We start from the raw sequence: 12500 nt of genomic DNA on the forward strand, positions 1-12500 counted from the left end.
GGAAGGTGGCCGGGGCATTACAGAGACCGAACGGCATCACTAGGTATTCAAATAACCCATATCGTGTTTTAATGGCAGTTTTCCACTTGTCCCCCACTCTAATCCGAACAAGATTATAGGCACCCCTAAGGTCAGGTTTAGTGAACACCACTGAAGAACCAAGGTGATCCAAAAGCACTGATATCAAAGGAAGGGGGTATTGATTTTTTACAGTAATTGCATTTAATGCCCTGTAATCTATACAAGGACGCAGGTCCCCCTCCTTCTTAGAGACGAAAAAAAAGTGGAGATGCCGCAGGGGACTTTGAAGGCCTTATAAAGCCTGTGGCCAGGGCTTTATCTATGTATTCCTTCAAAATCTTGTTGTCTGGTAAGGTAAGGGAATAGACTCTGCAGGCTGGTATCTTGGCCCCTGGTAACAGTTCTATAGGACAATCATAGGGTCTATGAGGAGATAATTGATCTGCCCTACCTTTGTCGAACACATCCCGAAAGGATTTGTATTCAGGAGGAATGTCTGTACTGGTGTCATGAGTGATGGCGCCTATAATAGACAAGGAAACCACCAGAGCCTGACAAGAAGACTCCGGGCATACACACGTGTCCTGAAAACAGTGTTCATTACACTCCAAAGAAGGAAAGCGAACACTCTTTTTTTACCCAATCAACAGCAGGGTTGTGGTGTTGTAACCACGGAATACCCAATATGACCTGATATTGAGGAACCTTAATTAAATCAAACGAAATCGATTGAATGTGTCCGTCTTCGGTTTTCATACTAACAAGGGAAGTATTCTGTGTAACTAAGCCGGATACCAGAGATGTACCATCCACAGTATGAACCACCTCGGGTTGTGCCTTGGGTAGTATGGATATATTGTTTTTTGCAGCATAGTCATAGTCCATGTAGTTCCCTGTAGCTCCTGAATCGATGATAGCCAAAGAGGAGAATGTATCGTCATTCATCGTGGTGAATAACACTGGAAGACCGACAGGAGCAGAGGAAACACCATGTGAGTCCAAAGAAAGCACTCCTGGCGTAGGGACTCTGTCTATCACCGGGATCTGGCATTCCTGCCTTTTTGACTGTTTTTTTAGGACAATCCTTCAACTGATGTTCTGATGACCCACAATACATGCACAAACTATGTCAACGTCGGTATTCGTGTTGTGCAGGAGTCAGAGGGCCCCTCACAGCCCCTATCTGCATGGGTTCTGGAGTTGGAGCAGGAGGGTTGACTACGTCCACTGGAGAGGGGGTAAGGACCAGGGTTTTACGTTCCCCTCTTCTTTCCGACCTTCTGGCATCTATTTGTAACACCAAGTCTAACAGTTCACTGAAGGAGGTTGGGACAACCGGAACTGTGACGAAGATGTCTTTTAATTCTTCTGACAACCCCTTGTAAAACACGGCTGATTTCTTCTCTTCGGGCCAGTCCGTTTCAGCAGCTAGCTGATTGAATCTGGTGAGATAAGAAAAAAGAGAAGATGTGCCTTGTCGTAGGCTCAGAAACTCCAGGTCTGATGCTTGAGACTTATAGCGGTTATCAAACACCCTATTCATGGCCAAAATGAGTTCATCACAGTCATAGAGGATGTAGCTGTTAGACTCAAGCAAAGGGTTGGCCCAAGTAGCCACCATACCCCGGAGATGGGAAAGAATAAAGGCTGCCTTGGTGGTGGAGTTTGGAAAAGCGGCGGGCCGACACAAAAAGTGTAACTTGCATTGGTTTATGAAAGTCCGGTATTGCTTTGGGTCTCCGGTGAAGCGTTCAGGAGGGGCCAACGGGAATTGTGTGGCCATCAAAACCAGGGCCGTAGAAAACCTTGAAGCAGAAGCTGGAGGTAAACCAGAACCTGATGTGGCCGTGCCCGCCATGTCTACCCCCAGTGTGGGGGAGTTGGAACACTCTGTAAGCTATCGATCCTCTGGTGAATGGCGTCATGAGCCACCGTCATGTCAGACCGTAACTCAGACACTAAATGAATCAAGGCGGTCAAAGTATCGGCTTCTTCCATGGCTTCTGTTTTTGTTGCTCACCGGTGAGATGAGTGCGTGAAACCGAAGAATAGAACCGAAAACCGGGAAGTTGCTTGAAGAGCTTTGGGTGGAGCCTCCACCCAAGCCTCCTCTCTGTGAGGGAATAAGACCTTCTAAATGATATGACCTCTTGCTGTCTAATAACCAGGCAAGTGGACCGATCACCCAAAAGAGTGGGGAGAACGCACCGCCACGGACCAGGCTGCAAAGGAAAGAACAACAAGTAAGTGTTTTGAAGGTAGCACTTATTCCCTGAAAGCCTTACTAACCAAATGGAATACCTGAGCTTTTTCCCCCCGTTGTAAGGAAAGTATGGCACAACACAGGAAATCACCTAGGAAAATAACAAGACTTAGAATCTAACTGGATTAAGCTATGACATAAATCAGGAGGTGGACAGGATCTTACCAGTGGAGAAGGACTGAAGGATTGGAGGAAATCAGAACACAACGGCAGGGATAAAATAAAAAAAAGGGGAATGTTAGTAGGATACTAATACCAGAGCGGCACGAGGGTCGCACTGGTTTCGGGATGGTGCACAGCTGCAGAGCGTCCTTAAGTGCCCAGCAAAACAAAGTTCAATCCAAATGTTCAGTTCACAAAAGCAGAATAGTCTTACCACTGGTGACTGTAGAATGAAGATAACAACCAGATGGAATGGTAGTTCAGGAAGGAAGGTAGTTCGAAGGCAGGCAAGGTCTGGCACACTAGCGGGCAACAACCATGGCAAAAACGTCTAGAAGAACAGTCAGGGAGAAAACAGGGGTCTGATACACGTGCAGGCAAAGACAAAGGCAGAACCTTATTTTACGGAGTCCCTGGAAGCAAGCAGGGGTTCGGTACACGTACGTACAGGAACAATGGCAAAACGTTAGTGCGGGTTCCAGGAAGATAAGCAAAGGTCCGGTACACTGGTAGACAGGTAAGCCAGGGAAATCCAATAACGAGTCCAATAAACAAATCCGGGTCAATACCGTAAAGAATCAAAGGGTTGGCACTTGAAGGAGGAACTTCTAGTAGCTAGGAGTAGCTGTAAACAGAAGCAGCGTCCTGGCTGCAACTGCGGAATTCATCAGTAAAGGAGGCGGGGCAAGCCAATGCGAGGCTCCACAGCCGAACTACAGCACGGAGCTAGGTTTTCTGGGAAGTGTAGTTTTGTGTTGCTAACTTCCACGGTAGCTGCCACCTTGTATAGAATGGAGCAGCAATATGCCGTATCCCTTTGGGGAGCGCTACAACCCTCCTGACCTTCCTGGTAGCCATGCTTGGGAAACCGACTTCACTAGGGAGCCGAGTTGCTAAGGATGCAGGTGGCAAGGGCTTCCACACAGGACGAGGTGAACGCCGGTCCGTAACACATAGAGCGTGCCATCCCTACTCAAGATTATCAATGAATGGAGTAATCGAAAGATTGATCCCTACTCAAGATAATCAATTAATGGAGGCATAGAAAGAGGCATCCCCACTCATAATAACAAGGAAATGAGGGATAGAAAGTCTCATTCCTCTCTAAGATAAACAATGAACAGAGGCATAGAAAGCGCTATAGCTAATTAAGATAAACGATGAGCAGAGGCATACAAAGTGCCATCCCTACTCAAGAAAAACAAGGAACAGAGGAATACAAAGTGCCATCCCTGCTCAAGATAAACAAGGAAATGAGGGATAGAAAGTCTCATTCCTCTCTAAGATAAACAATGAACGGAGGCATAGAAAGTGCCATCCCTACTCAAGAAAAACAATTAAAGGAGGCATTGAAAGTGTCATCCCTACAATTAACGGAGGCATAGAAAGGGCCATCCCTTCTCAAGATAAAAAATGGACATTGGCATAGAAAGTGTCATCCCTACTCAAGATAAACAAGAACAGAGGCATAGAAAGTGTCATCCCTACTCAAGATAAACAATGGGCAGAGGCATAGAAAGTGTCATCCCTAATGAAGATAAACATGACACGGGGCATAGAAAGTGTCATCCTGTCTCAAGATAAACAATGAATGAAGGCATAGAAAGATACAACCCTACTTAAGTTAAAGAATGAACCGTGGCATAGAAAGTGCCATCCCTGCTCAAGATAAAAAATTAACAGAGGCATAGAAAGTGCCACCCCTGCTCAAGATAAACAAGGAACGGAGGCATAGAAAGTGCCATCACTACTCAAGAAAAACAATAAAAAGAGGCATTGAAAGTGTCATCCCTCCAATTAACGGAGGCATAGAAAAGGGCATCCCTACTTAAGATAAAAAATGAACATTGGCATAGAAAGTGTCATCCCTAATCTAGATAAACAATGAACGGAGGCATAGAACGTGCCATCCCTACTCAAGATAAAAAAATGAACAGAGGCATAGAAAGTGCCACCCCTACACAAGATAAACAAGAAACGGAGGCATAGAAAGTGTCATCTCCACTCAAGATCAACATTCAACAGAGGCATAGAACGTGCCATACCTACTCAAGATAAACAATGAACAGAGGCATAGAAAGTGTCATTCCTAATCAAGATAAACAATGAATGGAGGCATAGAAAGAGCAATCCCTACTCTAGATAATTAATTAACAGATGTAAAGAAAGTGCCATCTGTAATCAAGATAAACAATGAACGGGGGCATAGTTTTACGCTCACCTGGTATCCACAGGGACGCCACCCAGCCGAGTTACTCGCTGATATGCTTCTCAGCCTTGCCCTGATGTGGTCTGCGGGGAAGGTTCTGCCTGAAAATACAGGAGGACTGTGTTCAAGACTGACCGACTGGGGTAAGTATCCTCCCTCCACCCCGTATGCTTTCAGTCCCTCTGGCGCCCTCTCCTCACCTTGTGGTAGAATTAGGCATGCTCTCCGTCCTGCCTTCTTTGCAGGGGCACATTTTATTTCATGGGCGAGTGCGGTCCAGTTACTTCACTGACGCCGGCCCGTTTGATATTGTTCAGGTAGGTCTTATTGCTGTTCTTTAGTTTTGTTGCTATCCTGCATGCCTTTCTTTATTTAAAATGTCTCTTTTTTCTCCCTTAGGTATGCAGAGATTCACCGTGGAGAACTGGCTTGGTTGAGCCCCGCTGGTAAATGATGGCGCATTAAGAGCGCTATGATGCTGTAAGTAAGCGCTATGCGCAGCGCTGCAAAGTCTTGCCTTTGCTAACCTGTGTTTTCCTTCCTTGTAGGTTGCTGTGTTCGTCAGCGTGAGTAGAATGTCCGGAGAGCCAAGAGGCGACCAGCCAGGTAAGCCTTTTGAGCAGTTTGTAGTTTGTAAATGTCTCTACAGCTTTCTTTAATGTTGCCTCTATCTTCCTCTTTGAGGTCGTTCTGTCCGCGAGGCGTGCAGATTCGAGGAAGCTGTTCTCAGTAGCTGCGAGTGTTTGAAGATGAAGACTGCAGGTAAGATGCTGCTGCTAATCATGTTCCTTTTGTCTCCTTGCAGGTTCTGCTTCTCCGAGGTTCGAGGGAATAGCTGGACACGGTGAGCGTCACGTTGCAAGCTGCAAAGTAACACGAAGCATGTTCTGCAGTCAGGGTGTGGTTTACATAGCCCAGGTAAAGTAGAACCAGGGAACGTAGTTCCAGGCCTGCCACACCCAAAACACTAGACTAACTAGGGAACCAAGCTATGTGGATGCCTCCATGTTAGCTTTCAATACAATAAAGTAGTTCCCAAGCACATTGTTGTTCATGGTGTATGAGCCTGGCACCATAGGCGCCAGGAATGGCCCCATGAGGGCTTTTGAAGAGGATGCCAGCCTCTAGAGGCCCGAGTCCTGACTCTACCTGGCCAATGGGTTTGACAGAGGGGATTTTGGGCAAGGGTTGTGACACATAGAAAGAGCCATCCCTACTCAAGTTAAACAATGAACGGAGTCATAGAAAGATCGATCCTTAATCAAGATAAACAATTAACGGATGCATAGAAAGTGTCGCTGCTCTGATACAAAAACAATGAACAGAGCCATAGAAAGAGCCAACCCTACTCAAGATAAACAATAAACAGAGGCATGGAAAGTATTATTCCTACTCAAGATAAACAATGAACAGGGTCATAGAAAGTGTCATCCCTAATCAAGATAGAGAATGAACGGAGGCATAGAAAGTGTCACCCCTCTCAAAATAACAAGGAACGGAGGTATAGAAAGTGTCATTCCTCCCAAAGTTAAGCAATGAACAGAGACATAGAAAGTGCTATAGCTAATCAAGATAAATAATTAACAGCGGGATAGAAAGTGTCAACCCTCCTAAAGATAAACAAGGAGCGGAGGCATACAAAGTGCCATCCCTACTCAAGATAAACAAGGAACGGAAGCAAAGAAAGTGCCACCCCTACTCAAGAAAAACAAAGAACGGAGGCATAGAAAGTGCCATTCCCTACTCAAGATAATCAAGGAACTGAGGCATAGAAAGGGTCATCCCTACTCAAGATAAACAAGGAACGGAGGCATACAAAGTGCCATCCCTACTCAAGATAAACAAGGAACGGAAGCAAAGAAAGTGCCACCCCTACTCAAGAAAAACTAAGAACGGAGGCATAGAAAGTGCCATTCCTAATCAAGATAAACAATGAACAGAGGCATGGCAATTATCACTCCTTCAAACGATAAACAATGAACAGTGACTTAGAAAGTGCCATCTCTAATCAAGATAAACAATGAATGGGGGCATAGTGTTACGCTCACCTGGTATCCACAGGGACGCCACCCAGCTGAGTTACTCGCTGATATGCTTCTCAGCCTTGCCCTGATGTGGTCTGCGGGGAAGGTTCTGCCTGAAAATACAGGAGGACTGTGTTCAAGACTGACCGACTGGGGTAAGTATCCTCCCTCCACCCCGTATGCTTTCAGTCCCTCTGGCGCCCTCTCCTCACCTTGTGGTTGAATTAGGCGTGCTCTCCGTCCTGCCTTCTTTGCAGGGGCACGTTGTCCTTCATGGGCGAGTGCGGTCCAGTTACTTCACTGACGCCGGCCCGTTTGATATTGTTCAGGTAGGTCTTATTGCTATTCTTTAGTTTTGTTGCTATCCTGTATGCCTTTCTTTGTTTAAAATGTCTCTTTTTTTCTCCCTTAGGTATGCGGAGCTTCAGCGCGGCGAACTGGCTTGGTTGAGCCCCGCTGGTAAATGATGGCGCATTAAGAGCGCTATGATGCGGTAAGTAAGCGCCATGCGCAGCGCTGCAAAGTCTTGTCTTTGCTAACCTGTGTTTTCCTTCCTTGTAGGTTGCGGTGTTCTTCAGCACGAGTGGAATGTCCGGAGTGGTGCCAGCCGAGAGGCGACCAGCCAGGAAAGCCTTTTGAGCAGTTTGTAATTTGTAAATGTCTCTACAGCTTTCTTTAAGGTTGCATCTATCTTCCTCTTTCAGGTCAATCTGTCCGGGAGGCGTGCAGATTCGAGGAAGCTGTTCTCAGTAGCTGCGAGTGGCTAAAGATGAAGACTGCAGGTAAGATGCTGCTGCTAATCATGTTCCTTTTGTCTCCTTGCAGGTTCTGCTCCTCCGAGGTTCGAGGGAATAGCTGGACATGGTGAGCGTCACGTTGCAAGCTGCAAAGTAACACGAAGCATGTTCTGCAGTCAGGGTGTGGTTTATATAGCCCAGGTAAAGTAGTACCAGGGAACGTAGTTCCAGGCCTGCCACACCCAAAACACTAGACCGCATAGCTTGGTTCTTAGGGAACCAAGCTATGTGGATGCCTCCATGTTGGCTGACAATACAATAAAGTAGTTCCCAAGCACATTGTTGTTCATGGTGTATGAGCCTGGTGTCATAGGCGCCAGGAATGGCCCCATGAGGGCTTTTGAAGAGGATGCCAGGCTCTAGAGGCCCGAGTCCTGACTCCACCTGGCCAATGCGTTTGACAGAGAGGGTTTTGGGCAAGGGTCGTGACACATAGAAAGAGCCATCCCTACTCAAGATAAACAAGAAACGGAGGCATAGAAAGAGACATTCCCATTCAAAATAACAATGAACAGAGGCATAGAAAGTGCTATAGCTAATCAAGATAAATAATTAACAGAGGGGTAGAAAGTGTCAACCCTCCTAAAGATAAGCAAGGAACGCAGGCATAGAAAGTGCCATCCCTACTCAAGAAAAACAATGAATGGAGGCAAAGAAAGTGTCACCCCACTCAAAATGAACAAGGAATGGAGGTATAGAAATGTTCATTCCTCCCAAAAATAATCAATGAACAGAGGCATACAAAGTGTCATCCCTCCTCCAGATAAGCAATGAACAGAAGCATAGAAAGTACCATCCATACTCAAGATAACAATGAACGGAGGCATAGAAAGTGCCATCCCTACTCAAGATAAACAATGAAAGGAGGCATAGAAAGTGCCATCCGTACTCAAGATAAACAATGAAAGCAAGCATAGAAAGAAATATCCCCACTCAAGAGAATAAATGAACGGAGGCCTAGAAAGAGCTATCCCCACTGAAGAACTGAAGATAAACAAAGAACGGAGGCATAGAAAGTGTCATCCCTAATCAAGATTAACAATGAACAGAGGCATCCAAAGCGCCATCCCTACTCAAGATAAGCAATGGAGGGAGGCATAGAAAGTGCTACCCTTAATCAAGATAAACAAGGAACGGAGGCATAGAAAGTGCCATCCCTACTCAAGATAAACAATTAACAGAGGCATAGAAATTGTCACCCCTCTCAAAGATAAACAATGAACAGTGGCATTGAAAGCTCCAGCCCTACTGAAGATAAACAATTAACGGAGGCATAGAAAGTGCCATTCCTCCTAAATATAAACAATGAACGGAGGCATAGAAAGTGTCACCGCTCTCATAGTTAAACAATGAACAGAGGCATACAAAGTGCCAGCCCTACTGAAAATAAACAATGAATGGGGGATTAGAAAGTGCCATCCCTACTCAAGATAAACTAGGAACAGAGGCATACAAAGTGCCATCCCTACTCAAGATAAACAATTAACCGAGCCATAGAAAGTACAATCCCTTCTCAAGATGAGCAATTAATGGATGCATAGAAAGTATGACCCCTCTCAAAGATGAACAAGGAACGGAGGCATAAAAAGTGCCACCCCTACTCAGGATAAAAAAGAAACTGAGGCATAGAAAGCGCCATCCCTACTCAAGATAAACGATTCATGGATGCATAGAAAATACCATCCCTACCAGACGTAAACAATGAACAGAGGCATAGAAAGAACTCAAGATAAACAATGAACATTGGCATAGAAAGTGTCAGCGCTCTGATAGAAAAACAATGAAAAGTGCCATAGAATGAGCCAACCCTACGCAAGATAATCAATTAACATAGGCATAGAAAGTCCCATCCCTAATCAAGATAAACAATGAACAGAGCCATAGAAAGAGCAATCGCTACTCAAGATAAACAATGAACGGAGGCATAGAAAGTGTCATCCCTAATCAAGATAAGCAATGAACGGAGGCATAGAATGTGCCATCCCTACTCAAGATAAAAAATGAACTGAGGCATAGAATGTGCCATCCCTACTCAAGATAAAAAATGAACTGAGGCATAGAATGTGTCATCCCTACTCAAGATAAACAATGAACAGAGGCATAGAAATTATCATTCCTACTCAAAATAAACAATGAACAGTGGCATAGAAAGTGCCATCCCTACTCAGGATAAACAATTAACGTAGGCATAGAAAGAGCCATCCCTACTTAAGTTAAACAATGAACGGAGGCATAGAAAGAGCAATCCATACTCTAGGTAATTAATGAGCACAGGCAAAGAAAGTACCATCCCTAATCAAGATAAACAATGAACGGGGGCATAGAAAGAGCCATCCCTACTCAAGATAAACAATGAACAGAAGCATAGAACTTATCATTCCTACTCAAGACAAACAATAAACGGTGGCATAGAAAGAGCAAACCCTACTCTAGATAATCAATGAACGTATTCATAAAAGGAGACATCCCTACTGAAGAGAATCAATGAACGGGGGCATAGAAAGAGCCATCCATACCCAAGTTAAACAATGAACAGAGCCATAGAAAGAGCCATCCCGACTCAAGATAAACAATGAACGGAGGCATCGAAAGTGTCATCCCTAATCAATATAAACAATGAACGGAGGCATAGAAAGGGCCACCCCTTCTCAAGATAAACAATGAACCGTGGCATAGAAAGTGCCATCCCTACTCAAGATAAAAAATGAAGAGAGGCATAGAAAGAACAAACCCTACTCCAGCTAAACAAGAAACGCAGGCATAGAAAGTGTCATCCCTAATCAAGATAAGCAATGAACGGAGGCATAGAACGTGCCATCCCTACTCAAGATAAACATGAAACGGAGGCCCAGAATGTGTGATCCCTACTCAATATAAACAATGAACAGAGGCATAGAAATTATCATTCCTACTCAAGATAAACAATGAACAGTGGCATAGAAAGTGCCATTCCTACTCAGGATAAACAATTAACGTAGGCATAGAAAGAGCCATCCCTACTTAAGTTAAATAATGAACCGTAGCATAGAAAGTGCCATCCCTACTCAAGATAAAAAATGAAGAGAGGCATAGAAATTATCATTCCTACTCAAGATAAACAATGAAGAGAGGCATAGAAAGTGCTATCCCTACTCAAGATAAAAAATGAACTGAGGCATAGAGAGTGCCATCCCTACTCAAGATAAAAAATGAACAGAGGCATAGAAATTATCATTCCTACTCAAGATAAACAATGAACCGTGGCATAGAGAGTGTCATCCCTAATCAAGATAAACAATGAACAGAGGCACAGAACGTGCCATTTCTACTCAAGATGATCCAGAAACGGAGGCATAGAAAGTGTCATCACTCCTCAAGATAAACAATGAACGTAGGCATAGAACGTGCCATCCCTAATCAAAATAAACAATGAAAGGGGCATAGAAAGAGCCATCCCTACTCAAGTTAAACAATTGACAGAGGCATATACATTATCATTCCTACTTAAGATAAACAATGAACAGTGGCATAGAAAGTGCCATCCCTACTCAAGGTAAACAATGAATAGACACATAGAAAGTATCATTCCTTATCAAGATTAACAATGAACAGAGGCATACAAAGTGCCATCCCTGCTCAAGATAAACAAGGAACTGAGGCATAGAAAGTGCCATCCCTACTCAAGAAAAACAATGAAAGGAGGCATTGAAAGTGTCATCCCTACAATTAACGGAGGCATAGAAAGTGCCATCCCTACTCAAGATAAACAATGAATGGAGGCTTAGAAAGTGCCACCCCTACTCTTGATAAACAAGAAATGGAGGCATAGAAAGTGTCATCCCTACTCAAGATAAACAATGAACGAGCCATAGAAAGTGCCATCCCTCCTCAACTTTATCTATGAACGGAGGCATAGAAAGTGTCATCACTACTCAGGATAAACAATGAACGTAGGCATAGAACATGCCATCCCTACTTAAGATAAAAAATGAACTGAGGCATAGAAAGTGCCATCCCTACTCAAGATAAGCATGAAACGGAGGCACAGAATGTGTCATCCCTACTCAAGTTAAACAATTGACAGAGGCATAGAAATTATCATTCCTACTCAAGATAAACAATGAACAGTGGTGTAGAAAGTGCCATCTCTAACCAAGATAAACAATGAACGGGGGCATAGTGTTACACTCACCTGGTATCCACAGGGATGCCACCCAGCCGAGTTACTCGCTGATATGCTTCTCAGCCTTCCCTGATGTGGTCTGCGGGGAAGGTTCTGCCTGAAAATACAGGAGGACTGTGTTCAAGACTGACCAACTGGGGTAAGTATCCTCCCTCGACCCCTGTATGCTTTAAGTCCCTCTGGCGCCTTCTCCTCACCTTGTGGTAGAATTAGGCGTGCTCTGCGTCCTGCCTTCTTTGCAGGGGCGCGTTGTCTTTCATGGACGAGTGCGGTCCATTTACTTCACTGACACCGGCTCGTTTGATATTGTTCAGGTAGGTTTTATTGCTGTTCTTTAGTTTTCTTGCTATCCTGTATGCCTTTCTTTGTTTAAAATTTCTCTTTTTTCTCCCTTAGGTATGCGGAGCTTCAGCGCGGAGAACTGGCTTGGTTGAGCCCTGCTGGTAAATGATGGCGCCTTAAGAGCGCCATGATGTGGTAAGTAAGCGCTATGCACAGCACTGCGAAGTCTTGCCTTTGCTAACCTTTGTTTTCCTTCCTTGTAGGTTGCGGTGTTCTTCAGAGCGAGTGGAATGTCCGGAGAGGTGCGAGCCGAGAGGCGACCAGCCAGGTAAGCCTTTTGAGCAGTTTGTAGTTTGTAAATGTCTCTACAGCTTTCTTTAATGTTGCCTCTATCTTCCTCTTTCAGGTCGTTCTGTCCGGGAGGCGTGCAGATTCGAGGAAGCTGTTCTCAGTAGCTGCGAGTGTTTAAAGATGAAGACTGAAGGTAAGATGCTGCGCTAATCATGTTCCTTTTGTCTCCTTGCAGGTTCTGCTCCTCCGAGGTTCGAGGGAATAGCTGGACACGGTGAGCGTCATGTTG

This window comes from Ambystoma mexicanum, chromosome 9 (genome assembly GCF_040938575.1).
Source record: "Ambystoma mexicanum isolate Mex_15411 chromosome 9, UKY_AmexF1_1, whole genome shotgun sequence".
Taxonomy (NCBI): Eukaryota; Metazoa; Chordata; class Amphibia; order Caudata; family Ambystomatidae; genus Ambystoma; species Ambystoma mexicanum.